The sequence below is a fragment of the Gossypium arboreum genome, chromosome 7 (assembly GCF_025698485.1).
Source record: "Gossypium arboreum isolate Shixiya-1 chromosome 7, ASM2569848v2, whole genome shotgun sequence".
Lineage (NCBI taxonomy): Eukaryota > Viridiplantae > Streptophyta > Magnoliopsida > Malvales > Malvaceae > Gossypium > Gossypium arboreum.
The window spans coordinates 34,143,349-34,159,937 of record NC_069076.1 but is presented as its reverse complement, the minus strand read 5'-3'; the positions used below and the strand labels follow the sequence as shown (position 1 = coordinate 34,159,937).

Below are 16,589 nucleotides of genomic sequence, written 5' to 3'. Positions count from 1 at the left end.
CTGGTAGAAATGTGGGCTTAGCCTCTAGCTTGGCCAGAATTGAACCATCATCAAGCAAAATCAAACGAGTATCCATAGCTCTCAAAGCATACAGGGATTTTCTACTCAATGCATCAGCGACCACATTCGCCTTTCCCAGGTGATAGTCGATAATTAGGTCATAATCCTTAATTAATTCTAACCATCTTCGCTGTCTCAAATTTAGTTCTTTCTGAGTCATCAAGTACTTCAAACTTTTGTGGTCTGTGAATATACGGCAGGTCTCGCCATACAAATAATGCCTCCAAATTTTTAAGGAAAAAACAATAGCAACAAGCTCTAGGTTGTGGGTTGGATAATTCTTCTTATGAGGCTTCAATTGCCGTGAAGCATAGGCTATCACCTTGCCATCTTGCATAAGCACACACCCCAATCCACTTAAGGATGCATCACTGTAGACTACAAATTCTTTTCCCAATTCAGGTAGCACTAAAACAGGAGCTTCGATCAGCAATGTCTTTAACTTCACAAAACTTTGCTGACACTTCTCTGTCCATTCAAACTTAACATCCTTCTGTAGCAGCTTCGTCATTGGAGTCGCTATTATGGAAAATCCTTTTACAAACCTTTGATAGTAACCGGCTAAGCCCAAAAAGCTTCTAACCTCGGTTACATTCTTAGGTGATCTCCATTCAACAATTGCAGAAATCTTACTTGGATCAACTCGGATGCCTTCACCCGAAACTATATGACCCAAAAATCCAACTTCCTGGAGTCAAAACTCACTCTTGCAAAACTTAGCATACAGTTGCTTTTCCCGCAAAGTCTGCAACACAATTCTTAGATGCTTCGTATGCTCTGTCTCATCTTTAGAGTAGATCAAAATGTCGTCAATAAACACAACGACAAACTTATCCAAATATGACCGAAAGATCCAATTCATTAAATCCATAAACACAGCCGGTGCATTCGTCAGCCCAAACGGCATGACAAGAAATTCATAATGGTCATACCTCGTTCTGAAAGCTGTCTTAGGTACATCCGAGTCTTTAACTCGCAGCTGATAATAGCCAGACCTCAAGTCTATCTTAGAGAATACCGTGGCGTCTCTCAATTGGTCAAATAAATCATCGATCCTTGGCAAAGGATACTTATTCTTGATAGTCACCTTATTCAATTTCCGATAATCGATACATAGCCTCATTGAACTATCTTTCTTCTTTACAAACAACACGGGGGCACCCCAGGGTGAAAAACTTGGCCTGGAGAATCCTTTATCCGTCAGTTCTTGCAACTGTACTTTTAACTCCTTCAGCTTTGTAGGTGCCATTCTGTAAGGACAATGGAAATGGGGGTCATCCCTGGCACCAATTCAATACCAAACTCTATCTCTCTTTCAGGAGGTAATCCGGGTAACTCCTCCGGAAACACATTTGGGTACTCACATACTATCGGCACAGACTCAATCTTCAATTCAATTTCCTTAGTGTTTAGTAAAAATGTAAGGTAGGCTTCATATCCTTTTCTCATATATCTCTGGGCAACCATTGCCGTGATTACAACCGGCGGCGAACCCTATTCTCTTGATTCAATCTGTAGAGTCTTACCATCCTGACATTTCAACTTAATATACTTACTACCACAATTAACAATTACATCATGAAGGGCTAACCAATCCATACCAAGTATTACATCAAATTCATCAAATGGTAACAACATAAGGTTACCCGGAAGGCAATGACCTTGAATCGTTAAAGGACAATTCTTACAGACTTTATCAACTAGGACTAATTTGCCTAGTGGGTTCGATACTCTGATGATGAATTCTGTAGGTTCAACAGATATGTTCATACTAGACGCCAATCTCATGCAGATATATGAATGCGTCGACCTCAGGTCAATTAAAGCAACAACACTGGTATTAAAAAGAGAGAAAGTTCCCGTAATAACATCAAGAGCAGAGGCTTCCTCTCGAGCATGTATCACATACATTCTTGCCGGGGCTCGAACCTCTAGTTTTGTAACGCCTTTTGTCTCGACTCGACTGCCACTAGCACTCCTAGGATATCTCGAAGGTCTACCTCATGAAATGGGAGCATTCATTTTCTGAGCTAATTCCTCATCTTTTTCAGCTCGTTCCGGGCAATCTCTAAGGAAATGATCAAGAGAACCATATCTGAAACATGCGCCGCTTTTCATTCGGCATTCTCCGAAGTGAAATTTGTTGCAGCTCTTACACTTGAGTTTTTGATCGTCTACACTCCCTACACTAGTTACCATCAGGAAGGATGACTTTTGACCTCGTCGCTTAGAGCTTCTTAATCTACACGAATATCCCACTAATAAAGTGGAGCGTTCATGTAGGCTCTTAGCTCTCTTCATGGACAACGAGAGTGTCTTATCACTAGACCCCTTGCTCACAAATCGAGCCTCTCTCTTAGCTTGTTTTCTTTCATTATTAAGTTCCTCGGCCTTCTTGGCTCGATCGGCTAATACTGCAAACTCCCGTATTTCCAAGATCCTAATCAACAACTTGATGTCCTCATTCAGACCTTCCTCGAAGCGTTTACACATTTTTGATTCCGTTTGGACCCATTTAGTTGCATACTGACTTAGTCATATGAACTCTCTCTTGTATTCCGCTACAGTCTTGTTTCCTTGTTTGAGTTCTAGGAACTCCTTTCGCTTAAAGTCCAAAAACCGTTGGCTAATGTATTTCTTCCTAAACTCAACTTGGAAGAAATCCCAAGTGATATTTTCTTTCGGCACAACTGAAGATATGGTTTTCTACCAATTGTATGCAGTATCCATCAAAAGGGATACAACACACTTCAAACACTTTTCGGGTGTGCATGACAAATCATCTAGCACCCGCATAGTATTCTCAAGCCAGAACTCGGCTCTTTCAGCATCATCATCAACTTTCGCGCTGAATTCCTCAGCCACTGTAACACCCCGTACCCGAGACCGTCGCCAGAGTCAGACACGAGGGGTTCGCAGACTTAAATCACTTATTAGCACAGTCCATTTTAAATTTTTCCAGGCAGTTGGCTAACTGCATCACTGTCACCTTAAAAATCATATCTTGAGTTCCAAAACTCGAAAATCAGTTTCGTAATTTTTTCCTGAAACTAGAATCATATGTCCATTTACATATTTTTTTCTAGAATTTTTGGTCGGGCCAATTAGTACAGTTTATTAGTTAAAGTCTCCCCTGTTACAGGGTTCGACTACACTGACCTTTTTGCATTGCGACTTAGATAACTCCTTGTACAAGAATTCAATACTTATGCCATTTGTTTCTAATGAAACTAGACTTAAAAAGGAATCTATAAATATATGGTATGACTTCTAATTGTCTCTGGTTAATTTATAGAGAATTTCCAAATTCAGATCAGGGGATCCAGAAACCATTCTGGCCCTGTCTCACGAAAACTTTAACATCTCATAATATACTGTTCATATGAACGTTTCGTTACCTTTCTATGAAAATAGATTCATCAAGGTTCGATTACATAATTTATTCACTATTTAATTCCATTCCTACTATTTTTAGTGATTTTTCACATCCACATCACTGCTGCTGCCAGCATCTATTTTTAAGGTAAACTTTACCTATTTCATGATCCTCCATGGATCAACTAGAGTTTGTCATACATATACCAAAAATGATCCTGAATGACCATTCCCATGGCTAACCGTTACCAACATTTCCATACCTCTCGACGAACAATATACAAAACGATTATAATGCTATGATCAAAGTATATTTAAGCCATTTTCGCATGGCTATCCAAATTTACACAAAACCGAAGGGTACATGACCAATAACAAAAAGGGTAGTCTATACATGCCATTTCAAAGTTCAACCAAAAGTATACCGAAAGGGGCTTTGATAGTGTGGTCGACTTCGACTTCAAAATTCCCGAGTCCGATAGCTGACGAACCAAAATCTATAAAATAGAGGATTAAAGAAACGGAGTAAGCATTAAATGCTTAGTAAGTCTTGAGCAAAGAATTTAAGCACAAGCGAAGTATAGCATTCATATAACTAAGCGGATAATCCCATATATACATATTCTCAAATCATTCCTACTTCACATTCCAACCCTATATTCATACATAAGGGATTATCTTAGCCAAATACGGAAGCTCATTACTTGACTAAGCGAATATTATTCAAGGAATTAACTATTCCAATGCACATCTGAAACATACCTCATTGTTGGGATTTTACAAGCGTATTAACTGAAATTTTACAGCAAGATCACTCATTCCCGAATCACATACCTTGAATTTAACGGATATAGCTACTCGCTCAAATGCCTTTGGGACATAGGCGGTTATAGTAACTTCGCACAAATGCCTTACGGACTTAACCGGATTTAGTAACTTCGCACCAATGCCTTGGGCTTAGCCGAAATTAGTAACTTCGCACAAATGCCTTGGATCTTAGTCCGATATAGTCACTTAGCACAAAAGCCTTGGGACTTAGCCGGATATCATTCGAATAACCAAGCACATATATCAATAAATCATGACACATCCGTATTTCATTTTCATTACCAAAGCTCAAACACAAGACACTTATCACACTTGCAATTTCGGCTCAATAGCCACATACAAAGAGCATGATTTTGATTTGCTTAAAACATGATCTAATCAAATCATAATCTAAGTTCTATTACTCAAAAACTTACCTCGGATGTCGTAGAACGATTTCGATGGCTATTCGACCACTTTTTCCTTCCCTTTATCGGATCTAGTTCCCCTTTGCTCTTGAGCTTAATTTAACAAATAAATTGATTTAATCATTTGAGCATCGAAAAGAGGAACTCAAGGTACTTATCCCATATATATTCATTAGACATTAAAGTCACATACATATGAAATCATGAATCAACTCGACATATTATCCCACACTTCCTTTTAGCCGATTGTCTAAGCCAAGATAAAAGCATCGATATGCTTGCCTCTAACCGAATACATGCAATGCCAATCCATCTCATGTGGCCGAATATGCATGTCTACGTTGAGGCCAATTATATACTTAGTACCACATATAAATGACATACATTTTACTAACTAATGCATTACATATTATAACTCAATACGCATCCATCATTTACTCCATAACTAAAACACCACCATATATAAACATATACCTTGAGATGATATATATATGTCATACCAATACATCATGTGCAAATATATATATATATATATATATATGCAAGAGCCGAATCACAAGGCTGATTATAACCATCTGTAACACCCCATACCCGATACCGTTGCCGGAGTCGAACACGAGGTGTTAACGGACTTAATTCATTAATTAAACAGCTCATACAATTCATTTTAAAATTTCCAGACAAGCTGGCTAACTGCATCACAGTCGCTTTAAAAATCATATCTCGAGTTAAAAAACTCAAAATCCAATTCTGTAAATTTTTCCTGAAACTAGACTCATATATATATCTACTAATTTTTTTCTAGAATATTTGGTTGGGCCAATTAGTACAGTTTATTAGTTAAAGTCTCCCCTGTTTCAGGGTTCAACTACTCTGACCTCTGTGTATTACGAATCAGATATCTCCCTGTACAGAGCTTCAATAACTATGCTGTTTGTCTCTAATAAAACTAGACTCAATAAGGAATCTGTAAATATAAAGCATGACTTCTAATTATCTTTGTAAAATTTATGGTGAATTTCCAAAGTCAGAACAGGGGATCCAGAAATCGCTCTGGCCCTGTTTCACAAAAATTTAAACATCTCATAAAATATAGCTCATATACCTGTTTTGCTTATTCCATATGAAAATAGACTCATCAAGCTTCGATTCCATAAGTTATTCATTATTTAATTCCATTTCTACTATTTTAGTGATTTTTAAACTCACGTCACTGCTGCTGTCTGAATCTATTTTATGGTAAATTTTACCTATTTCATGGTTTCCATGGATTAGCTAGCAAATTGACATACATAATACCAAATATGATCATGATTAGCCATTCCAATGGCTAATCATTACCAAGCATTTCTATTTCCATACCACTCAATAACCATATCATAAGACCATATATACAAAATGATTATAATGCTATACATGCCATACTCAAAATATACAAGCCATTATGCCAAGATGGTATACGGATAGTGTGGCGTGCCTCCCGACCGTTCCGATTTCGAGCTGGCTTGTCAACACTACAAGGAATGAAAAGGAGGAGTAAGCATAAATGCTTAGTAAGCTCACATGCAAATAGCAAGTAACATAACCATATAAGCAAACATAAAACATCATTTGCATAATCATCACCAAGACATTCATATCACCTTTTCATTTATCATCTTACCATATTGTTGTTATATTGAGTTTTCAACCCGAGGGTTAAGTACATACTGTTCAAAGTATCCATTTCACAACACTTACCAATACGTCCCTTTCATCTTGAGTATTCCTCCATTTGAGTAGAACTTTACCCGTTGAACACATCGGAATATAATTCGGATACATGGATAACTTGCACATAAGTGCCACATATGTAGCCAAGCTACCATGTAACCCGCCCATAAGTGAACTCGGACTCAACTCAACGAGCTCAGGCGTTCGCATCCATAAGTGAACTCGGACTCAACTCAACGAGTTCGGATGCCTAGTTACATCTCACGAACTCGGACTCAACTCAACGAGTTCGGATGCCCAAATATCCCAGTGACATGTCACTTGTATCCTAATCCATTCCTAAGGTTCAACGGGACCTTTTTCCCAATCATGTGTCTCAACCATCTTCTACGGAATGCCGATACCGATACTCGGTAGTATTTCACATTTTCCAAGTATATCACATAATTTGACATATTATCAAACAATTATCACAAGTATAATATTTCATAATAATTATCATATCATTTAAAAAACATTAAAACATTTAAAATAATAACTATGTTACCAACACTTACATATGAACTTACCTCGTATGCGAAAATGGCTATTTTACCATTTCGTCCACAACTTGTATTTTCCCCATTTTAGCCCAATTTCAAGTTTCCTTGCTCTATCATTTAAAATATAGTCTAATTAGGACTCACATTATTCAAATTGACCCAAAATCATATTTTGGAAAAATTACAATTTTCCCTAAACTTTTGCATATTTACACTTTTGCCCCAAAGCTCGTAAATTAAAATTCAGCCTATTTTCTTATGTTTTATGACATGCTGATCATTTTTCCCTTCTATGGCAACATCAAATTCTCACTCTAACATGTACTTATGACTATTAGGTATTTTTACCGATTAAGCCCTTTTGCTCGTTTTCACTTAAAACCGAGTAGCACAAGTTGTCTAACATAATTTAAAACCTCATATTCTATCATAAAACACCAAAATACACAAATTTCACCTATGGGTATTTTTCCAAATATAAACCCTAGGTTAAATTATTGCTAGCATAAGCTAAATCGAACTCTAGGGACTCCAAAAATGTAAAAATCATTAAAAGCGAGGCTAGAAACGGACTTACAATCGAGCTTGGAAGCTTGAAAACCCTAGCCATGGTTTCTCCTTGCTATATTCGGCCATGGGGTTGAAGATGAGCAAAATTGGCTTTTAATTTTGTATTTTAATTCATTTTACCTAAATGACCAAAATGCCCTTACTACTAAACTTTCCAAAATTCCATCCATGTCCAATTTTGTCCATAGACTTAGAAATTGGTAAAATTACTCTTTAAGGACCTCTAATTAATAATCTAATTCAATTTTATGCAAAATACTTCTAGAACACAAGTTTTGCAATTTATTCAATTTAGTCCCAAATTTCAAATTAAGCACTTTATGCATAAAATTTCTTCACGAAATTTTCACACAATCATGCAATCATATCATATACCTTAAAATAATCATAAAATAATTATTTCTATCTCGGATTTTGTGGTCACAAAACCACTATTCCGACTAGGCCCAAAATCAGGATATTACACCATCTCATATATTTTCATCCCATACCCGAATGCACAAGTACATTATAATAGCTTCCAACTTAATTCATTATAAATTTTCTTTTTTTTTTTCATGGCCGAATGCTACTTCTACACCATTTACCTTCACAAAGCATGAATTTCATCATCCAACTTACAAGCTTACAATCTTATGAAGTTTAACCTCATAGTATCTATCAAACTCTCACTCATTAGCTTCTATCATAAACCTCCAACAACACCAAATAAACATATACTTCGTGGGTCTATGGTAGAACCAAGAAAGGAACTCATAGATATCAAGATGTAAGCAAACTACCTTTATTCATCTAAGTTTAGCATGAAACACAACCATCACCCTTATTAATATTTTATAGCCGAAAACCATACTCACCCCAAAAATCAAAATTTCAACATGGTTTACAAAAATCACTTGATATCTCACTCAATATCAACTAAAATTTCAAGAGCTAGTACAAACTTCCTTACCTTAATAGTGACCTAAGATGACCGATTGCTTCACTCCCTTCTTCTTCCTTTCAATTCGGCCAAGAAGAACCAAAGAACACAACTTGTTTTTCTTTCTTCCTTAGAACATTTGACCAAGAGAAATGAAAAAAGATGGACACTTTTTTTTTTGTTTTCTTTCTTACCTTCACGGCAATGGGGAGGGGGAGAAACAAGCACACACATTCTTTCCTTTTTCCATTTCTTTATTACCCAAACTCCTTATTTTATTGTTCGTAACATACATCACTAACATAACATGTTTGTGACATGTTTCCACTCATAGCATGGCCGGCCACTAGCTCAAATATTGGGCAATTTGACATGCAAACCCACCATTTCTATAACATGCATTAATAGGCCACTTTACATTTGCCTAGCACATTTCTAAATTTTCTCACATAAGTCCTATTTACTAAAATTCACTTACAGTTAACAAAATTCAAACATGAAATTTTCACACATGCATAAGTACATATAATGAGCATCAACTAGGACGGTTAATTATTTTTTTATGACTCGGTTTAGTGGTCCCGAAAGCACTTTCCGAATAGGGTAAATTTAGGGCTGTCACAGCCACATACTTTCTAAGTTTATCTACCGGGGCTTTACCGATTCTCACTGGTGCCATACCACGTGGCACACCCTCATCAGTTTGGTCAGGGGGCGGGGGAGGTCTTGGTATATTAGGGCGATTTCTTAGATAATCCGAAAACCATTCATCCATCATATCAAAGAAGGTAGCTCGGGCCTCTTCTCGGCCTTCTGACATCAGCGTTCTACTACTACTGGATACAGCTCGTTGTACGAAAGCTGGAGCATGGCTTTCAGCTCCCTCGGACTCATCTTGTGCTTGATTGGAAGACATTTACTATATTCAAAACAATTTAAACAATTAGGAGACGTCACACTATCAACACTCAAACAATGGCATGTATAGCGAACTTTAACAATCCTCTACGGTAGTCCTAGAACTAACTAAATTATAGCTCTGATACCAATAAATGTAACACCCCTCACCCGTATCAAACTCCGGGATAGGGCTCGAGGCATTACTAGACTTAATTATTCATAACATACAAAACCGGGTCACTAAAATTTGCCCAAAATTAAAACTTTTAGAACATATACTATCATCCCTTAAACAGGCCATCGAGGCCTAAAACTTACATTAAGGCGGTTCGGGACAAAACCAAAAACATCCGAGAAACTTTGGGTGACTTAATTAATTTCTAGCTTTGGAGTGTCACACGCCCGTGTATGAGGGGCCGTGTGATTACCCACGCCCGTGTGGTCTAGGGCACATCTATGCCTTTAACCCGTGGGTAACATTGACTTCTAGACACGGCCAAATGCCCATGGGCTTACCCCGTATCCAAAAATTAAGCATTCTGTTAAATCGACATGGCCTAGACACAAGCCCGTGTGTCCTACCTGTGTACTAATTTGACTCAAATTTTTAGGTGCAGGGGACACACGGCCATACCACACGCCGATAGGGATGGACCGTGTATCACACACGGCCTAGACACACGCCCGTGTGTTGAACTATGTGGGCTTTAATAGGCTATTTTCCAAGCCTTTATTCACCCCTTTCTACTTCTTTTTCTAAAAAATAAAAAAATTCAAAGTAAAACATGATTATACACTTGCAATTTATCTTGATGAAGTTAGTTGTATGGAAACCTTATATTATTGGTTTCATACAAAAAGGTCATTTCCCATCTAGTATTTATGGGTTCTTATATTATTGTAGCACATTAAAAAATTTGGCTTGTCTTTGAACTCATTGCCACTTGTAGCATTCCATCGTAATGGAGCATGAATATGCAGATAAAGGAAGGTCATAGCCTACTTCAAATATGCCAATTTCCATGGCCTTATACAAAAAGATGAATACATATTTACATGCCTTCATTTGGCAATTCAAATGACACATATGACAAAATGCTCAAAGCCCTATACATGCCATTAACAAAATAGAAGTGTCTTTATACCAAGCTTGACTAGTTGATAGTGTGTTGCTTCTCCAACCGTCTTCCAAATCCTTATGAGTCCTCGTACTCTGAAAAATAGGGAAAAAGAGAGAGAATAAGCATTTTCATGCTTAGTAAGCTCGATTAACCAAAAAGTAGACTTACCAAGTAATTAGCATACATCCATACTTAAATCATGAATCCATCCAATATGAAATGATTTCCTATCACATGCACTCAATCAATGAGTTAGTCACATAATCATATATCATGTCATTTAACTAGATGAGCTCATCATTCAATATTTCATTCATGTACGTATATCCCATGCTGTTCTCGTTGAGTTTCCAGGAAACCTCGATGGAATACCCGTTATCCGTCAATTCATAGGAATGATCATTCCATAAATACACTCCCGCGAACCTCACATCATATGGCAGGATTAACAGTCTAGGCTAAATCCCCCATATCATGAACTCGTAAGGTGATGTCGAGATTACCAATCTAGGCTAAATCTCTTTTAGTGACAGTACCCTTAATGAGCTCGGATCTAAATTACCAGTCCAAGCTAAATTCAGACCCTAATCAGATTACCCGTCCGGGCTAAATCTGTAATGCACATATATTCTTTGGGAGGCTTGATCATTCAAGGAACACCAGTCTGGGCTAGATTCTTTTTCATACTTGAGATCATGGATTACCCGTCTGGGCTAAATCCTTACTGCAACACATGCAGGATCTCAGTTCACATGTCAATGAGGGATTATCCATCAATTTCCCTTTGTCAACCTCAACCAAGATATTTTTCACATGTTATCAATAATATACATTTCTATGATATTTCATGACAATATTAAATGGAATCACCAAGCATTCATAAAGCATACAATTATGCACATTAAGGGTTTACTTCAAGTTACCCGAACTTACCTGTATTCTTTTCAAGATTGTGTTTCGGTTATTTCAAAACTTTGCGTTTAGCACGATTGACCTCCGAAATTTGTTTCTCGGGGTCTATAACAACAAAATTAATTCATTAATACTCCACATTGTACATTTCAAGTTTAACATCTACCCCAGTTCAAATGACCGTTTTGCCCCTAACCTATCACATTTTTACGATTTAGTCCGTAGGCTCGGATAATGAAACACATATACTTTCTATCTTACCCAAGCGTAGCCAAACACTTTTGCCTTCTTATGTTAGCCCACATTATCCATTAATTTCTCATTTCTACCACACATTTGCATCTTTTGCAAAATGGTCCCTATAAGGGTTTCTTATAAAAATTAACTAGAAAAAGATGTTTGACACGTATTAATCTTTCATATTCCTCCATAATCCATCAAAATGAAAGCAACTTATGCATGGTTAAATTTTTAAACATGAACCCTAGCATGAAATATGGGTAGAAATGGAGAGAGCAAGTTACCAGGATTTCAAAAATATAAAGAACATGAAAAACGAGGATTGGGAGCACTTACTATTAAGCTTGAAAATGTTGAAAACCCTAGCTATGGTGTCTATTCAATTTTCAGAAGCCATGGAGAAGAAAATGGCTGATTTTAGTTTGATTTTTCCCATTTTAATTCATTAAAAAGACAAATGACCAAAATGCCCTTAGGCCATTTCTTTAAAATTTCATCCATGCAAGCCCATTTTTGTCCAAAAATTTAGAATTTGGGCAAATTGCTCTCCAAGACCCTATAATTCATAATATAGAGCAATTTCATACAAATTGCCTCTAGAATCCAAGTTTTGCAATTTATTCAATTTAGTCCCTAATTTCCAATTGGACATCTTATACTTAGAATTTCTTCATGAAACTTTAACACATGCATATACTCATATTCTAGGCCGCATAATAATCATAAAATAAATATTTTGATGTCAGATTTGTGGTCCCAAAATCACTATTCCGACTAGGCCCTATTTCAAGATGTTACATGCATTGTAAGTATTACTATAAGGATTATTTTGAGATCGAGGATTATTACCCATGTACTTTAACTGCTCATTCTCCATGTTGTGGGTGAACCTGTGAAGAACTAAAAAAACCATCAATTTTCTTATTCAAGAGTTCTACCTGATTAGAGAGCATGGTGACCGAATCGACGTTATAAACGCCGGCTGTTTTTGTTGGCTTTGTCATCATGACTTGCCACTGATAGTTATTCAGTGACATCTCCTCTATAAATCCATAGGCATCTTCAGGTGTCTTATTATTGATGGTTCCGCCAGCAGCTATGTCAACCATTTGTCGAGTCGAAAGATTCAGGCCATTACGAAAGGTTTGAACCTGTAGCCAGAGTGGTAACCCATGGTGGGGGCATCTTCTCAAGAGGTCCTTGTATCTCTCCCATGCATCGTAGAGTGTTTCTAAATCCATCTGCACAAAAGAAGAGATACCATTACGTAATTTAGCAGTTTTAGCCAACGAAAAATATTTTAATAAAAACTTTTCGGTCATCTATTCCCAAGTAGTGATTGACCTCCGTGGTAATGAATTCAACCACTATTTAGCTTTGTTTCTCAATGAACAAGGGAATAACCGAAGGTGAATGGTGTCATCAGAAACGCTATTAATTTTAAATGTATCACATAGTTCCAAAAAGTTTGCCAAGTAAGCGTTGGGATCTTCGTCCTACAAACCATCAAACTGAACAAATTGCTGTATCATTTGAATTGTGTTAGGTTTTAGTTCAAAAGTATTTGCAACTACAGCAAGTCTAACTATGCTCGATTCAGTTCCTGTTAAAGAAGATTTAGTATAATCATTCATAGTGCGCGGAGCAGGATTCTGATTAACAGCAATCGTAGGAGGTAGCAGATTTTCTTGGTTTTCAGCCATCTCATTGGTTGTGGTTGAAGTATTGTCCTCTTGCTCTTCCTCTGTGTATCGTAAGCTTCGCCTTATTTCTCTTCGATTTCTACAAACTTTGCTACCGATCTCACTATCAAACAGTAATGGTCCTGACGGGTTTCTTCTGGTCATAAACTAGAAAAACCTGTCAGAAGAAAATAAATGAAGAATTAGAAAATAAAATAAAAATTTAAATTGAAATAAAAGTAAAATGGCTAAAGTAATAAAAATCGAGTGTTCCTAATAATATCCTAGTTTCCCAAAAACGGCTCCAAAAACTTGGTACGTGATATTCGTGACAGGTTTTAAAGATTTATGAATGAATCGTTCTTGAGACTAACTTATTTTCATGATTAAGACAAGTGTACCTATCGAACAGTAGTATAGTTCAGCAAGACCAGATTGTCGAACCCAAAGGAATCACGAGTACCAGTGTTTACTTCCTTTTTATTATCTAGCCTAAAAATTAAGAGGTTTGGTTATCTAAACTAATAACTAAACTAAGAATGCACAAAAAATTTGGGAAAATACTTTTGGGAAAATTCGATTGATTAAGACAATACCTAAGGAAAAATCCACCTAGACTTCACTTGTTATTTGACTCTAAATCAGACGATTTATTCATTTGACTTGATTCGTAGAAATCCCTAAGTTATATTATTATCTCTCTTGAGACTAATAACGTCTAACCCTAGGTTGAATAATTGAAATCTCTTTCTAATTAACACCCTAGAATTGCATTAACTCGATCTATGGATTCCCTTATTAGGTTTCACCCTAATCCGGCAAAATCTTATCACCCTATCTCTAGGCGTGCAATCAACTCCGCTTAATTATGACAAATTTACTCTTAGACAGGGTCTATTCCTCCTCTGAATAAAAGCTTAACTTGAATAAATATCCTCGACTATCAAAACAAGAATTAAGATCACATAATTAAGAACAAGTCAAATATTTATCATACAATTCAGATAATAATAACAAGATCCGTCTTAGGTTTCATTCCCCTTAGGTATTTAGGGGTTTAGTCCATACTTATGAAAGAAAATATCTCAAAAGAATAAAGATAACAAAACATAACAAAACCCAAAACTCCTAAAGGAACTTGAAAGGAGATCTTCAGTCTTGATGATGAATCCGGCTTCTGAGATGGATCAATCGGCTTTCCTTGAGTACTTCCTTGCTTCCTACTCTGCGTCCCCTTCTTAAGTGCCTCCTCAGGTGTTTAAATAGGCTTTTGGATGCCTAAGAGCCCTAAAAATTGGCCTTTTTCGAACAGAACTATACTTGGGCTTGGCAGGGACACGTCTGTGTGACACGCCCATGTGCGATTACTCCAGCCCGTGGTCAAGGCTGTTGAATTGGCACAAGCGTGTAGTCTACCTGTGTAAGTCGTACATCAATCCTGCCAAATGGATACGGCCATGTAACACGCCTGTGTGAGGAAGTCCAGGCAGTGTTGATTTCCCATGTGGGTCTATTTTCTCCGTTTTTGGCCTGTTTCTCGCTCTTTTTACTCTCCTATGCTCTCCTAAGTATAAAACATGAAATTAAAGGATTAGGAGCATTGAATTCACCAAAACTAAGGAGAAACCATTCATAAATGGGCTAAGCATAGGATAAAAATATGAATAAATTATGATTTATCAGGCGCCAAGAGATGTTACAGTGAGGTCCGACTGCAGAGCGCCTGCAAGAACTTACGCTATCTGTGCCCGTGAAGAGGCAGAATCTCTAGACGTGATCACGGGTACCTTTTCTATTCATGATATATCTGTTGTTGCTTTAATTGACCTAGGGTCTACCCACTTGTAACAACCCAAACCCGGCCTAAAAGTTAAGCCTGAATCTGATGTGTCACATTGAAGTGTTTTTCGAAAACCATGTTTTCATTGAAAAAACCTTTTTATTTGAAAACTTGAGTAAAATCTCGGTTATGTTAGTTTATTTTAAAAAGTGGTATATTGAGAAGTTATTAATTCTATTCCCAAAATTTCTTTTAAGTTGCGGAAGCTAATTTTAAAAGTAACTGATTTACGAAAATGTGATGTCAAAAAAACTAAGTTGCGAAATTGTTCCGAAAATGTTGCGAAAACATAGTGTTGTTTAAAAATAGTTATAAATCGAAGGAAATAAAAACCCAAAGTTAAAATATAGAAACTTTAAGAGGCCTTATTACAAAAGTTGAAAACCTAAAATGGAATCTAAAACATAAATAAAGTCCAAAGGCAGTCGTGTGGCCATCTTCGAGTCCCTCGCAGCACCGATCATCCTAATGCTGGGGATTACCTACACAGTTAATAAACGAGGTGAGTTTGTGAAAACTCAGTGTGTAATCCCCTTACTAGAGTAACAATCAGTATACCAAAACAAAATCAGAAACAGTCTAGGCCAGAGCCCTTTAACAATAACAGTACAGTCCAGTTCAGAGCATACGTGGGCCAAAGCCCACTACAATATCATTTGGGTCACAACCCATAACAAAATCGATTGGGCCTAGCCTAAACCAATAACAAAAAAAGTGGGCCTAAGCCCAATAAAGTGATAGATCTCATAAACAGATATACAACAGTATGAGGATGCATCCCACCCCAATCCAGCCAACAAACCACCCGTACCAACCCTACACTTACGTAGGGATAAAATCGACCCACCCAGCCAGCACACCAATGTTAGCACCGATTGCAACACTAACCGAAATCGCAGCAAAGCTGCTAGTATATATGCGGCTCTAAGCCTTCAGTGGCGGTATTATAATTGGCACAAGGCCATCGGTAATTGTATTATGTTTGGCACATAGCCATCAACGACGGTAATAAAATCAGCACACAGGCTTGGGTAAATATGGTCGGTACAGAGTCATCAATATGTATGTTAGGCACATAGCCACAGGTAAATACGTTTAGCACAAAGCCATAGTCAAGATGGCAAAAGCCATTTTTAGGTTGGCACAGAGCCATAATCAGATTACGCGGCTTTAAGCCTTCCATCGGTCCATAGTCGTCTTGTGCGACTCGTATGACCTTAATAGATCAATACTGGATCGACAGTCATTTCGTACGACCCGTGCGACCCTATCAGAATAGTACTTCCTCCACATCAATGTCCCAACCCCATGCAATATGTCGTGTATGTCATGCTCAATCATCACACTTGCATGTAGAATGGCCATGTTCAGTAACAGTTATTTAAACATATATTAAAAGCGTATCAGTTTTACAACCACAGTCAAGTCAGTTAAAACACAGTCATACAATCACAGTCAAATTAGTCAAATTCATAGT

General features: G+C 37.2%; 1 non-coding gene across 1 annotated transcript; it reads left to right on the top strand.

Annotated features, from left to right (window-relative positions):
• The first annotated feature begins 12,757 nt into the window (after nt 1-12,757).
• LOC128296045 (small nucleolar RNA R71) lies at nt 12,758-12,864 on the top strand. Its single transcript, XR_008286593.1, has one exon. It is a non-coding gene; the product is annotated as a small nucleolar RNA R71 (small nucleolar RNA).
• Nucleotides 12,865-16,589: the final 3,725 nt, after the last annotated feature.